At 36.3% G+C, this 12669-nt stretch overlaps 1 long non-coding RNA gene across 1 annotated transcript in view; it reads left to right on the top strand.

Moving 5' to 3' along the window:
- The first annotated feature begins 657 nt into the window (after positions 1-657).
- The window catches only part of LOC109613595 (uncharacterized), a 56960-nt gene continuing 44948 nt past the window's right edge, over positions 658-12669 (top strand). Inside the window, exon 1 of the long non-coding RNA XR_002195088.2 lies at positions 658-1185. This is a non-coding gene — a long non-coding RNA (uncharacterized LOC109613595). The remainder of the gene's footprint in view (positions 1186-12669) is intronic.

Genomic DNA, 12669 nt, shown 5'->3' on the forward strand with positions numbered 1-12669 from the left:
ATATATCTTTTTTATCTCACCCTGTAGGTTCTCAAATGTAAGCTAAGTCAGCTCAAAATTACGGTAAAAAACTTTAAAATACCCATAATCGTTAGAAACAATTATATAGGATCCATACCTAATTATGAATCGATAAGGCCTATAACACAATGCCACCAATTGTGCCAAATTCCTGGTTGAACTTTTTTTATATTCTCCGCCTTGTAAAATTTTCTGTGCAAAATTTTGATTCATTTTAGGTTTATTTAAATGTATTTGTTCCGCGTGCCTTGCAACTGGTGGCCCTGTTTCTGTGGCCATCTTACTCACCCTATCGCCACTATCTTAACACTGTAGTTCCCAATTATCATCAAAATGACTACCAAAACATAGAGAGTAATGATACCTTTTTAATGGTGTAAAATCATCTTATATTTCCAAGTTTCGGTGTACACTTGCAAAACGTACGTATTTTTCAAATAAATTTTCAAAAAATTAAACATCGATGAATTCTGAATCCATTTGCGCCCACTACCTATAAATTGAACATCAACACCATGGTGCCAAATTATCAACGAATGGTCTTCAACCGAATATCAAAATCATAGTTTCAATTGTGGCACTGTGCCTTACACTTTGTGAAACGGTAACAAGGAAATAACATTTTTGGAAAACACAGTTCGTTTGAAATATAAAATTTGAAATTTCCAAATATTTTCAGAAAAATCAAATAATTTTAATAAAATATTTCGAAAAGATAACTTTGTCAATTTTAAAATAAGATTTGTTTGTGAACTTTTCCAAATTAACAATATTTTATCCCGACCGACCGGATCACGTTTCGGAAAACAAAGTTCCTCTTCATACGAAATTCGCTGAATTAATGCAAAAGAGGATTTTCCTACGCATTCTTCGCTGAGAGCCTTTAACACACGAGTTTCCTAACAAGTTCTACATCTTCCTTTGACTGTTGGACCCATAAAACAATATGGTGCATTAGTCGATGAGCGAACTGGCATTTAATAAGGAATCTGGAAAATAAGGTTTCAACATCACTTTTTCCTTGAGATTTAATTCGGATATTGTTTACAATTTTTATGTTTAAGGAAATTGAAAATTTTACTACCATCACTATGTAAAACTTATTCTTCTTAAAATCAACATCTTGATATATACGGTGCAGCTGTCGCTTCTTGATTAAATTAAGTAAGTTAATTTATATGTATATATATCTTATATTTATATCTAACTTCAACTGCTTTAAACACAACAAGTTAAAAAGCAGTAAGTTCGGTCGGGCTGAACTTTGAATACCTTCCACCATTTGGAACGAATTTGGAAATTTTCAAAAAATAAAATCCGTTAAAAATTCAGTTAGAACCTTAAAAATAGCCGTTATATTGGGGTATATACGACGTGGACCAACATAGGCATTGTTTGTCAGAAGCCGTTACTATATTCAAATTCGAAATTTGAAATAAACGGTGAATAATGTAGCTAAAATCATCAAATATATAGGGAGGTACCGTTATATCGGACCTATACGAAGACCTGGACTTGCATAGACAATTTTCTGTCGCAGGCTATAGGTCCGGTGAGTATTGTACGTAAAATCTTCAAAATACCGAATATAGGGAGGTACTGATATATGGGGCCTATATGAAGACCTGGACATGCATAGACAATTTTCTGTCTTAGGCTGTAGTTCCCATAACGAACTTCAAATACCAATTTTACAACAACTCCGGTGAATAATGACGCTAAGATCATCAAAATACCGAATATTAGGAGGTAACGTTATATGGGAGCTATACGAAGACGTGGACCTGCAGAGACAATCTCCTGTCATAGGCTGTAGCATTCATTACGAACATCAAATACCAAATTTGAAAGAATTCCGGTATCGATAGGTATCGTCATATGGGGGCTATACGAAGACGTGGACCTACACACACAATTTTCTGTCTTAGGCTGTATTATCCATTCAACTTATTGAGTTCCCGATTATGTTTGAAGGCAATTTACCATATCTGTAGCAAATTGGTAATTACATCTATTAATTCCCGATCTAATCTCCCGACAAATAAGTAATTCTTCTTTTTCTATTCTTTAAGGTCTAGTTGGAAATATGACTGACGACCTCAGCCTACGACAAAAAAACACTTTACAATAAAGGATCACATTTTCAATAACATCCTCATAAGCCATCTTCTTATTATATTGGACACATTCTTACAAAAGAAATACATCTTTTGTTTTCGTCTTACAAATTATTATCTTATTCATTAGCTTTGTTAATCCTATTGTGCTGCGCAGAGGTTCAAAAAGCAAGGAGAGAGATTAACCTTAGCACTTTTTGCGTAGAAGTAAAAGGACGATACGCAAAACAAAATGACAATACTCGTCGCTACAGCGAAATTAAAGCTGTGAAGAAAATTTCACACCACTTGCTGGCCATTAAATATTAACAGGAGGCATTAAACAAGATTTCCCTGTCTCATCGTTATCATTATTTTGCAAAGAGCGTCAGCGTCAGCCTTTTGTCATAGCGCACACAAAACGGACAACAAGAATTAAACCATTCATCCATCTGAAATAAGCCAGCTGGTAATCTTCTTTGTTAATACATATTCTTTATTTTTTGTTTTATTCGATGTGCCATTATTAACAAGTTACAAGGGTCTTAGGTACCAAGAAAGATATGAGCTATTCCATTTAAATACGAAGGGACTAATTGTTATAACTTATTATACCCTCAGTTATATGGCTAGAGAGGGTATATATCATTTGATACGGACAAAACGTTTCTCATCGAAATATCGGTTTTAGACCCTAGGTCTCTTTGGAGCAAATCCGTTTCAGGACATTTGGAATCGATCTAGCGACGTCCGTCCATCTGTCTGACTGGTGCACGCGATAACTCTCGAAGGGAGTATCCGATTTTGTCCAAACTTGTTACATTGTAATATTATTATCAAACTTAGATGGAGTTCGGAGTTGGGCAATATTGGTCCAAGGTACCAATTACCCCAAAAAAGGTTGAAGTATTCAAAAAAAAAAAAAAAAAAAAACAAATATTTTACTGCACAGAAAGAGAAAGAATAATCCGATTTTGCTACATAACCTTTGAAAAGATAACTCTCAACCAGTAAGGAAAGCTCAAAAGTCGGGCGGGGCCGACTATATGATACCCTACACCACTATGCATATTTAGTAGAGCTCTCGTAAAAAGGTTTATACAGGGCATTTCAGAGCTCTATGAGATATTTGGTACAAAATCAAAATCTATCTAATTCTATCGTGCATTTTACGAACTATAGCTATCTCTGAACCGGGTTTCTCCAAATTTTACGTATTAGCTTCTAGACTGGTGATTTGGGCTGATATTGACCATTTAGTGCACATTTAACCCGAAATCGGATGAAGATATATATGAGAGCTATATCCAAATCTGAACCGATTTCGATAAAATTTAAAACAGCTATTCCTGTGCTCCATCTAATACCTGGTACCAAATATCACGGTTGTGGAGTGAATATTACGAATGTGTGGGACTAAAACTCTAAATCGGATGAAACATGTATATGGTTGCTATATCTATATCTGAACCGATTTTCACTAAATTTGATATACTTGCTTTTAGGCTGAATTTGGTCCGATGTACTAAAATTCAGTCCATTTGGACTTATATCGGCCATTTGGTGCACAATTAACCCGAAATCGGATGAAGATATATATGGGAGCTATATCCAAATCTGAACCGATTTCGATAAAATGACAAACAGCTATTTCTGGGCTGTATCTTATATCTGGTACCAAATATCATTCTTGTGGAGTGCATATTACGAATGTGAGAGGCTTAAACACCAAATCGGATGAAAGATATATATGGGAGCTATAGCTATATCTGAACCGATTTTCTCCAAATTTGATATACTTGCTTCTAGGCCGAACTCGGTTGGGTGTGCCAAAATTCAGGTAATTTGGACTGATAGTGGACATTTGGTGCACATTTAACCCGAAATCGGATGAAGATATATATGGGAGCTATATCTGTTTCTGAACCGATTTTCTCCAAATTTGTTGTATTTGCTTTAAGGCTAATCTCGGTCACATGTGCCAAAATTCGGGCCATTTGGGCTGATATTGGCCATTTGGTGGTCAATTAACCCGAAATCGGATGAAGATATATATGGGAGCTATATCCAAATCTAAACCGATTTCGATAAAATTTAAAACAGCTATTTCTGTGCTCCATCTAATACCTGGTACCAAATATCACGGTTGTGGAGTGCATAGTAGGAATGTGAGGGACTTAAAGATCAAATCGGATGAATGATATATATGGGAGCTATAGCTATATCTGAACCGATTTTCTCCAAATTTGACATACTTGCTTCTAGGCCGAACTCGGTTGGGTGTGCCAAAATTCAGGTAATTTGGACTGATAATGGACATTTGGTGCACATTTAACCCGAAATCGGATGAAGATATATATGGGAGCTATATCTAAATTTGATCCGATTTTCACCAATTTCAATAGGGTTCGTCCTTGGGCCAAACATACATTGTTTGGAAAATTTCATCTCAATCGGATAATAAATGCGACCTGCATTTTGTTCACAAGAATACATGGACAGACGGACGGACGGACGGACGGACGGACGGACGGACGGACGGACGGACAGACGGACTGACATGCATAAATCGACTCAGAAAGTGATTCTATGAAGGTTCTCAAAAGTAACTAGGGGTCTATCTCGTTTCCTTCTCCATGTTACAAACAAATGCACAAAGACATAATACCCTTACCACTATGTAGTGTAGGGTATAAAAAGAGTATCCGATTTTTCAAAACTTGTTACATCGCAATGTTATTATCAAACTTAGATCAAGTACGGAGATGGGCATTATGGGTCCAAGGTACCAACAAAAAGGTCGATGTTTTCAAAAAAATGTTTTACTGCACAGAAAGAGAAAGAATAATCCGATTTTGCTACAACTGAAAATTCTAATGTTTACATCAGTGCTAGGTCTGGTGCGAAAAATGGGCAGTATCGGTCCACACTATCAAATACCTCCCCCACAAAGGGTCGAAATTTTGAATAACTATAACTCTAAAAAAAATGTGATGTAAAAATTCAATTGTATTCAAATATCACAATATTTTTAATAGCCCAAGGTCTGGTGCCTCCCTTCTGGTACCTCCCGCTCAAAGGGTCAACATTTTATATACCCATGAAGCTCATAAAACCCGAAATTAACATCCGATTCCATTCAGACTTGGCACATCTCAAAATTTCTATCAACACAAGATCTATTATACAGGGTTGCCCATATTCGACGGACCCATGGGCCCATTCCAATCGACGAGGCTTGTACGCTAGCAACATTTTTTGCGTCAATTGAATTTTGTACGGGAACAAATGCAAATCAATGCGAATAATCCGTTGTAAAGTGGACCAAGCCATGCCCAACTGCTGAGAACGGCGTTTTTAGGATGTTCTTGGGGACCTCTCAATACTGGCTCGTACGGCAGCGATATTCTCGGCCGATCGCCTTGGTCGACTTTTATATGGCCTCTTCGGATTAGAAAGAGCCTTACCAGTCGAAAATTTTTCGTATAAACGCTTAATGGTGTTCTTAGAAAGCGCACTTCTCACATTTTTATACCCTACACCACATAGTGGTAAGGGTATTATGTCTTTGTGCATTTGTTTGTAACATGGAGAAGGAAACGAGATAGACCCATAGTTACTTTTGAGAACCTTCATAGAATCACTTTCTGAGTCGATTTATGCATGTCCGTCCGTCTGTCCGTCCGTCCGTCTGTCCATGTATTCTTGTGAACAAAATGCAGGTCGCATTTATTATCCGATTGAGATGAAATTTTCCAAACAATGTATGTTTGGCCCAAGGACGAACCCTATTGAAATTGGTGAGAATCGGATCAAATTTAGATATAGCTCCCATATATATCTTCATCCGATTTCGGGTTAAATGTGCACCAAATGTCCACTATCAGTCCAAATTACCTGAATTTTGGAACACCCAACCGAGTTCGGCCTAGAAGCAAGTATATTAAATTTGGAGAAAATCGGTTCAGATATAGCTATAGCTAGCATATATATCTTTCATCCGATTTGATCTTTAAGTCCCTCACATTCCTACTATGCACTCCACAACCGTGATATTTGGTACCAGGTATTAGATGGAGCACAGAAATAGCTGTTTTAAATTTTATCGAAATCGGTTCAGATTTGGATATAGCTCCCATATATATCTTCATCCGATTTCGGGTTAATTGACCACCAAATGGCCAATATCAGCCCAAATGGCCCGAATTTTGGCACATGTGACCGAGATTAGCCTTAAAGCAAATACAACAAATTTGGAGAAAATCGGTTCAGAAACAGCTATAGCTAACATATATATCTTCATCCGATTTCGGGTTAAATGTGCACCAAATGTCCACTATCAGTCCAAATTACCTGAATTTTGGCACACCCAACCGAGTTCGGCCTAGAAGCAAGTATATCAAATTTGGAGAAAATCGGTTCAGATTTGGATATAGCTCCCATATATATCTTCATCCGATTTCGGGTTAATTGTGCACCAAATGGCCGATATAAGTCCAAATGGACTGAATTTTAGTACATCGGACCAAATTCAGCCTAGAAGCAAGTATATCAAATTTAGTGAAAGTCGGTTCAGATATAGCTATAGCTCCCATATATATCTTTCATCCGATTTGGTGTTTAAGCCTCTCACATTCGTAATATGCACTCCACAAGAATGATATTTGGCACCAGATATAAGATACAGTCCAGAAATAGCTGTTTGTAATTTTATCGAAATCGGTTCAGATTTGGATATAGCTCCCATATATATCTTCATCCGATTTCGGGTTAATTGTGCACCAAATGGCCGATATAAGTCCAACTGGACTGAATTTTAGTACATCGGACCAAATTCAGCCTAGAAGCAAGTATATCAAATTTAGTGAAAATCGGTTCAGATATAGATATAGCAACCATATATATGTTTCATCCGATTTAGTGTTTTAGTCCCATACATTCGTAATATTCACTCCACAACCGTGATATTTGGTACCAGGTATTAGATGGAGCACAGGAATAGCTGTTTTAAACTTTATCGAAATCGGTTCAGATGTGGATATAGCTCCCATATATATCTTTATCCGATTTCGGGTTAAATTTGCACTAAATGGTCAATATCAGCCCAAATCACCTTAATTTTCGTACATAAGACCGAATTCAGTCTGGAAGCTAATACGTAAAATTTGGAGAAACCCGTTTCAGAGATAGCAATAGTTCGTAAAATGCTCGATAGAATTAGATAGATTTTGATTTTGTACCAAATATCTCATAGAGCTCTGAAATGCCCTGTATAAACCTTTTTACGAGAGCTCTACTAAATATGCATAGTGGTGTAGGGTATCATATAGTCGGCCCCGCCCGACTTTTGAGCTTTCCTTACTGGTTTAATGTTTTAAAAGCACGTTGAATTATTCGGAACTTACAGGTAGGTCAAGTTCGAAGATGGGCTGTGTCGATCCACGATATCGTATAGCCCCTATATAACGGTACCCCCGATATTCGGTATTTTGATGATTTTAAAAACATTTTTCAATGGAATTATCTGAAAATTCGCACAAGGACTCCTTTGTGAGCAGTTGTATAGAATTTATGAGAGTCCACGACATCGTATAGCCCCACATAACTGAACCCCCAATATTCGGTATTTTGATGATTTTAGCCACATTTTTCAATAAAATTGTCTGAAATTCTACACAGGGAGTTCTTCGTGACTACTTTACCCCCTGGAAAAGTATATTTTATATCAGTTCACTATATCTTATATCCCCCATATGACGACACTTTCCGATATTCGGCAGTTTTATGGTTTTAGCCAATAGGTCCACGTGTTAGTATAGCGCCCATTTAACGGTACGCCCAGATATTTGGTATTTTCATGGTTCTTGCGACATTATTTACCGGAATTATTTCAAATTTCCTGTATAAAATTCGGAATCGTTACTTCAGTCTATGCCACAAATTACTTGTGCAAGACTACGTCTTCTACAGATTTTTTTGGAAATTTTTCAAGTTTCTTCCAAATGCCGGAGGGTATAAAAATTTCGACCCGGTCGAACTTAGCTGATTTTTTACTTGTTTTTAATTTGTAGTTTAACCTCAGCTTCAAGGCTACAGAGGGCATGTTTGATACGACCAAACTCTGATTTTCAAAATAAAGATTTTAGACCCCATGACTCTTTCGATGAAATCCGATTTAGAACATTTGACGTTTATGCCCGTAGGCCTGTCTTTTTGGGAAATGCTTACCATAACTTGAATTCACAATAAGAACCTAGAATGTTTCGATTTTAAATACAATTCACATCGGTATTTCTAAAACCATAGACTTCCCAAAATGGAACCACTAGGCTTCGCCTTGCAAAGATCAATTATCACGTGCCCCCAATTGCATCCTCATCAAACGGCATACTTTTTCATTTAATTTTCCCCTCTCGACAAATTTCATCTCTTTGATATAAATAAAGAAAAGTTATATGCAAAAGAATAAATGAAAGAAAAGTATAATTTTAAAGCATATTTTCCAGGGATCCTTTTCGTCATCATCTCCATTGTTTTAAAGTTCTCTTCGTATTCGGCTCGGAGTTTGTACTTTTCTTTTCAAGTCATGTTGCTTTGTCATAGTTCTTTAAGTTTAGCGATTGTGTGTGTGTGTTGGCGTTGTCTTTTCATTCCTGTTTTTCTATTTCCTTTTTATTTTCTACTTCCGACATTATTTCCTTTTGACGGAAATTTCGTTATGGTTTTAACAGTAAAGTACCTATTATGTGTCTTATGTTTTTTTTTGTCTTGTTGCTCTTGCACTTTCATCTTCCTGATGTTTTCTTCGCGACAGATTTTAAAATTGAAAACTTATTATTCCGTTGGAGGAGCTTTTCGCTGTTTCGCATGGGAATATCTTTGCAAGGTGGTGACAAGGTATTTTGCTGGCAAATACGAAAAAACGCAGTTTCTAGGTAACACCTATAAAGAGAATCGCAATATTATGAGTAGTGATGAGAGTCATTTGGGAAAATGGAAATTGTTCGGTGTATAACACAGAATGTCGTATACGTTACATACCGAATTGAATGTAGATTATACGCTGTGTTGGAAAGCTTGTAAGTAGTTCTTCAGAGCTCTTATAAAAACATTATATGTCATCGTAAGTCCTAAAGTATAACAAGCAAAAACTGTGTAAGCTTCATTAAAAGGGAAAAAAGACATGATATATCCGAGGAAATGAAGCTTATATTACACGTAAATAGGTCTTCAGATATTATCATACCCTCCAACGTAGCATGGAGGTTATATTAAGTTTTTTTTTTTTCATTCCGAGATGGAAGGTATGTTGACAAGGTTAAATTTAGACGTAATTCAATTTTTGATATTGAAAATGGGCTATATTCCTCCACGTTCTTGTATAGCCCCCATATGACTGTACTGAAGAAATTAAGGTGGTTTGGGTATTTTCGGCAATATTTTAAACCGAATTTGCTTAAATTGTTGGTTTTTGTTCCAAGTACGTTGGCAATATTCATGCAGATAACTATCCCCATATAGCTGCACTTCCCAAATTACCATATTTTTAAGATTTATGTCATACTTTTCAGAGAAATTGTTTTAACTTTGGTATTTGATGTTCCCAATGAGTAATACTTCCTATGACAAAAAGGTGGTCGGACGTCCGTCCGTCTGTCAATGTATTCTTGTAAACAAAATGCAGGTCGCATTTATTATCCGATTGAGATGAAATTTTCCAAACAACATTTGTTTGGCCCAAGGACCAACCCTATTGAAATTGAAGATAATCGGTCAAAATTTGGATATAGCTCCCATATATATTTTCGTCCGATTTGGTTTTTATTGTGCACCAAACGTGTAGTATCAGCCCGAATAGTATGGAATTTTGCACATACAACCAAATTAGGTCTGAAAATAAGTATGCCAAATTTGATTGAAATCGGTTCAGATATAGCTATAGCTCCCATATATATTGTTCATCCGATTTGTTATTTTTGTCCTCCGCAGCCATAATATGCACTCTGTAACAACAATATTCGGGGAAATATATCAAATATAGCTCAGAAATATATTTGCCAAATTATATCGAGATTGGTTCAGATTTGCATATAGCTCCCATATGTAACTTCGTCCGATTTAAATTTTATTGTGCACCAAACGTCTAATATTTGCCCAAATGGGATGGAATTTGGCACATACGACCGAATTGAAATTGTCTAGAAGGTAGTATGCCAAATTTGGTGAAGATCGGTTCAGATATAGCTATAGTTCCCATATGTATTGTTCATCCGATTTGTTGTATTTGTTACCCGCAGCCGTAATATGCACTCCATAACAACGATATTCAGGGAAATATATCAAATATAGCTCAGAAATATATTTGCCAAATTTTATCGAGATCGGTTCAGATTTGGATATAGTTCCCATATATATCTTTATTTGATTTCAAATTAATTTTGCACCAAATGGGCAATACAAGTCCGAATTTAAAAGATATAAATGCTTCGGCATATTTAATCCTTTGAATTTTAAATTATAATTATAATCATAGGGTGTATGATTGAATTCTCCCATAAAAACTTTTAATTGTTATGTGGAGCTCAACTAAATTAGCAAAGTGGTGTAGGGTATCATAAAATCGGCCCCGCCCGACTTTAGGACTTTCTTTACTGGTTTAGTCTGTCCTATGATCAAAAAATAACTATAGAGGTCACCATCTTCAAAAATTCCCCCTTATAATGGTACCTTTCAATCCTCCAAAATTTTCCGGTTTTAGTTAAATTTTTCAACTGATCTATCTCTAAATTGTTATTTCGAATTCGCAATAGCCACCGCCTTCTCTGGTAGGTAATTGGCTATGTTGCTCAACGATTTCATAGAGCGCTCAATTAACTGCTCCACCCAATATTTGGTAATTTAATATTTTTAGCAGCAGTTTTTAAGAGATTTTTTTGCAATTTTACAAGATCCTTCCATATAATAATTAGTATTGAAGGTCCGAACTGTTTTTTATTTGTTTAATTCTCTTTAGCATGTAAATACGATGCAATTTATATGGACTGTTGCATAGTGTAGTTACTAAAATCAAAAAACCGGCCGAAATCATTTTTTCAAGAATGAAATGTAAAACGAGTAAAGAAAGGCTAAAAGTCGGGCGGGTCGTCTTTATGATACCCCACACCACTTTGCATATTTAGTAGAGCTACCCACAATAAATAAACGTTTTTATGAAGAATTCATGGAAAATAAATCATCCAAACTATGATTGTTTTTGAATGCAAATTATGACTTAAAGCAGATATAACTTAGAGCCGAGAGGAACTAATACGAGTGTATGGGAGGCATCTCCTCCTCTGAGTCGATTTCTACTAAATTTGTCGCACTTGTGTCTGTTTTTAGACACAATAAACGTGAAATCGAAAAGAATATGTACAGGGTTGCCCATATTCGACGGACCCATCTGGCAACGCCATAACTTTTGACAGAGATGTCACATCGCTTAATGGCATACCGCGTTTGAAGCGTCAGTCCAAGCAGATTTTTACCATGAACCAATACACGCCACGCAAGCGCTCTGAAATAGTTGAAGTTACATTCAACAGAAGAAGTCAATTGTGAAAACTCAACGTGCTTTTAAAACATTAAAAAATGTGAGAAGTGCGCCTTCTAAGAACACCATTAAGCGTTTATTCGAAAAATTTTTGACTGGTAAGGTTTTTTTTTAATCCGAAGAGGCCATATAAAGGCGATCGGCGAGAATATCGCTGCCGTACGAGCCAGTGTTGAGAGGTCCCCAAGAACATCCCAAAAACGACGTTCTCAGCAGTTGGGCATGGCTCGGTCCACTTTACAACGGATTATTCGCATTGATTTGCATTTGTTCCCGAACAGAATTCAATTGACGCAAATAATGTTGCCTGCGGACAAGCCTCGTCGATTGGAATGGTCCCATGGGTCCGTCGAGTATGGGCAACCCTGTATATGGGATCTATATCCAAATCTGTCCCGATCTCTTTAGCAGAGCTATTTCTATGCTGTATGATGGACTTAAATACAAAATCGGGAATATCTTAACCGATTCTTTTTCCAAAATTGATAAAATTTCCTCCACGGTAGATTCGTTCGTAAGTGTCAAAAACCATTGAAATCTGAAAAAGATTAATCATTTGGTGCTCAATAAACTTGAAATCGAGTAAATATGTATATGGAAGTTATATCCAAATCTTAACCGATCTCGATAAAACTTGGCAATTACGGAGTGCATATTGCTTAGTTTATCCGAGCCCTAGGTGCGATAATTTAGCTAGGGTAGAAAAGGTTGATTGATTAACACAATTTTTAATAAAGACATTCATTGTTGACGATCGAAGGGTTTCAGTTCTGAATTTCATAGTCCCAGGTCGTATTACAGTACGACAATTTGCTTTAGTTTTTCAAAGATGGCAAGGATTTCACCATTTTATACACTCAGCCGTATGGCTATAGATGTTATATATCATTCGATACGGTCAAAACATAGAATAGAGAATAGAATGGAGGTTTTAGACCCTAAGTTTATTTGATAGGAGTT

The sequence above is a fragment of the Musca domestica genome, unplaced genomic scaffold, assembly GCF_030504385.1.
Source record: "Musca domestica strain aabys unplaced genomic scaffold, Musca_domestica.polishedcontigs.V.1.1 3, whole genome shotgun sequence".
Classification (NCBI taxonomy): Eukaryota; Metazoa; Arthropoda; class Insecta; order Diptera; family Muscidae; genus Musca; species Musca domestica.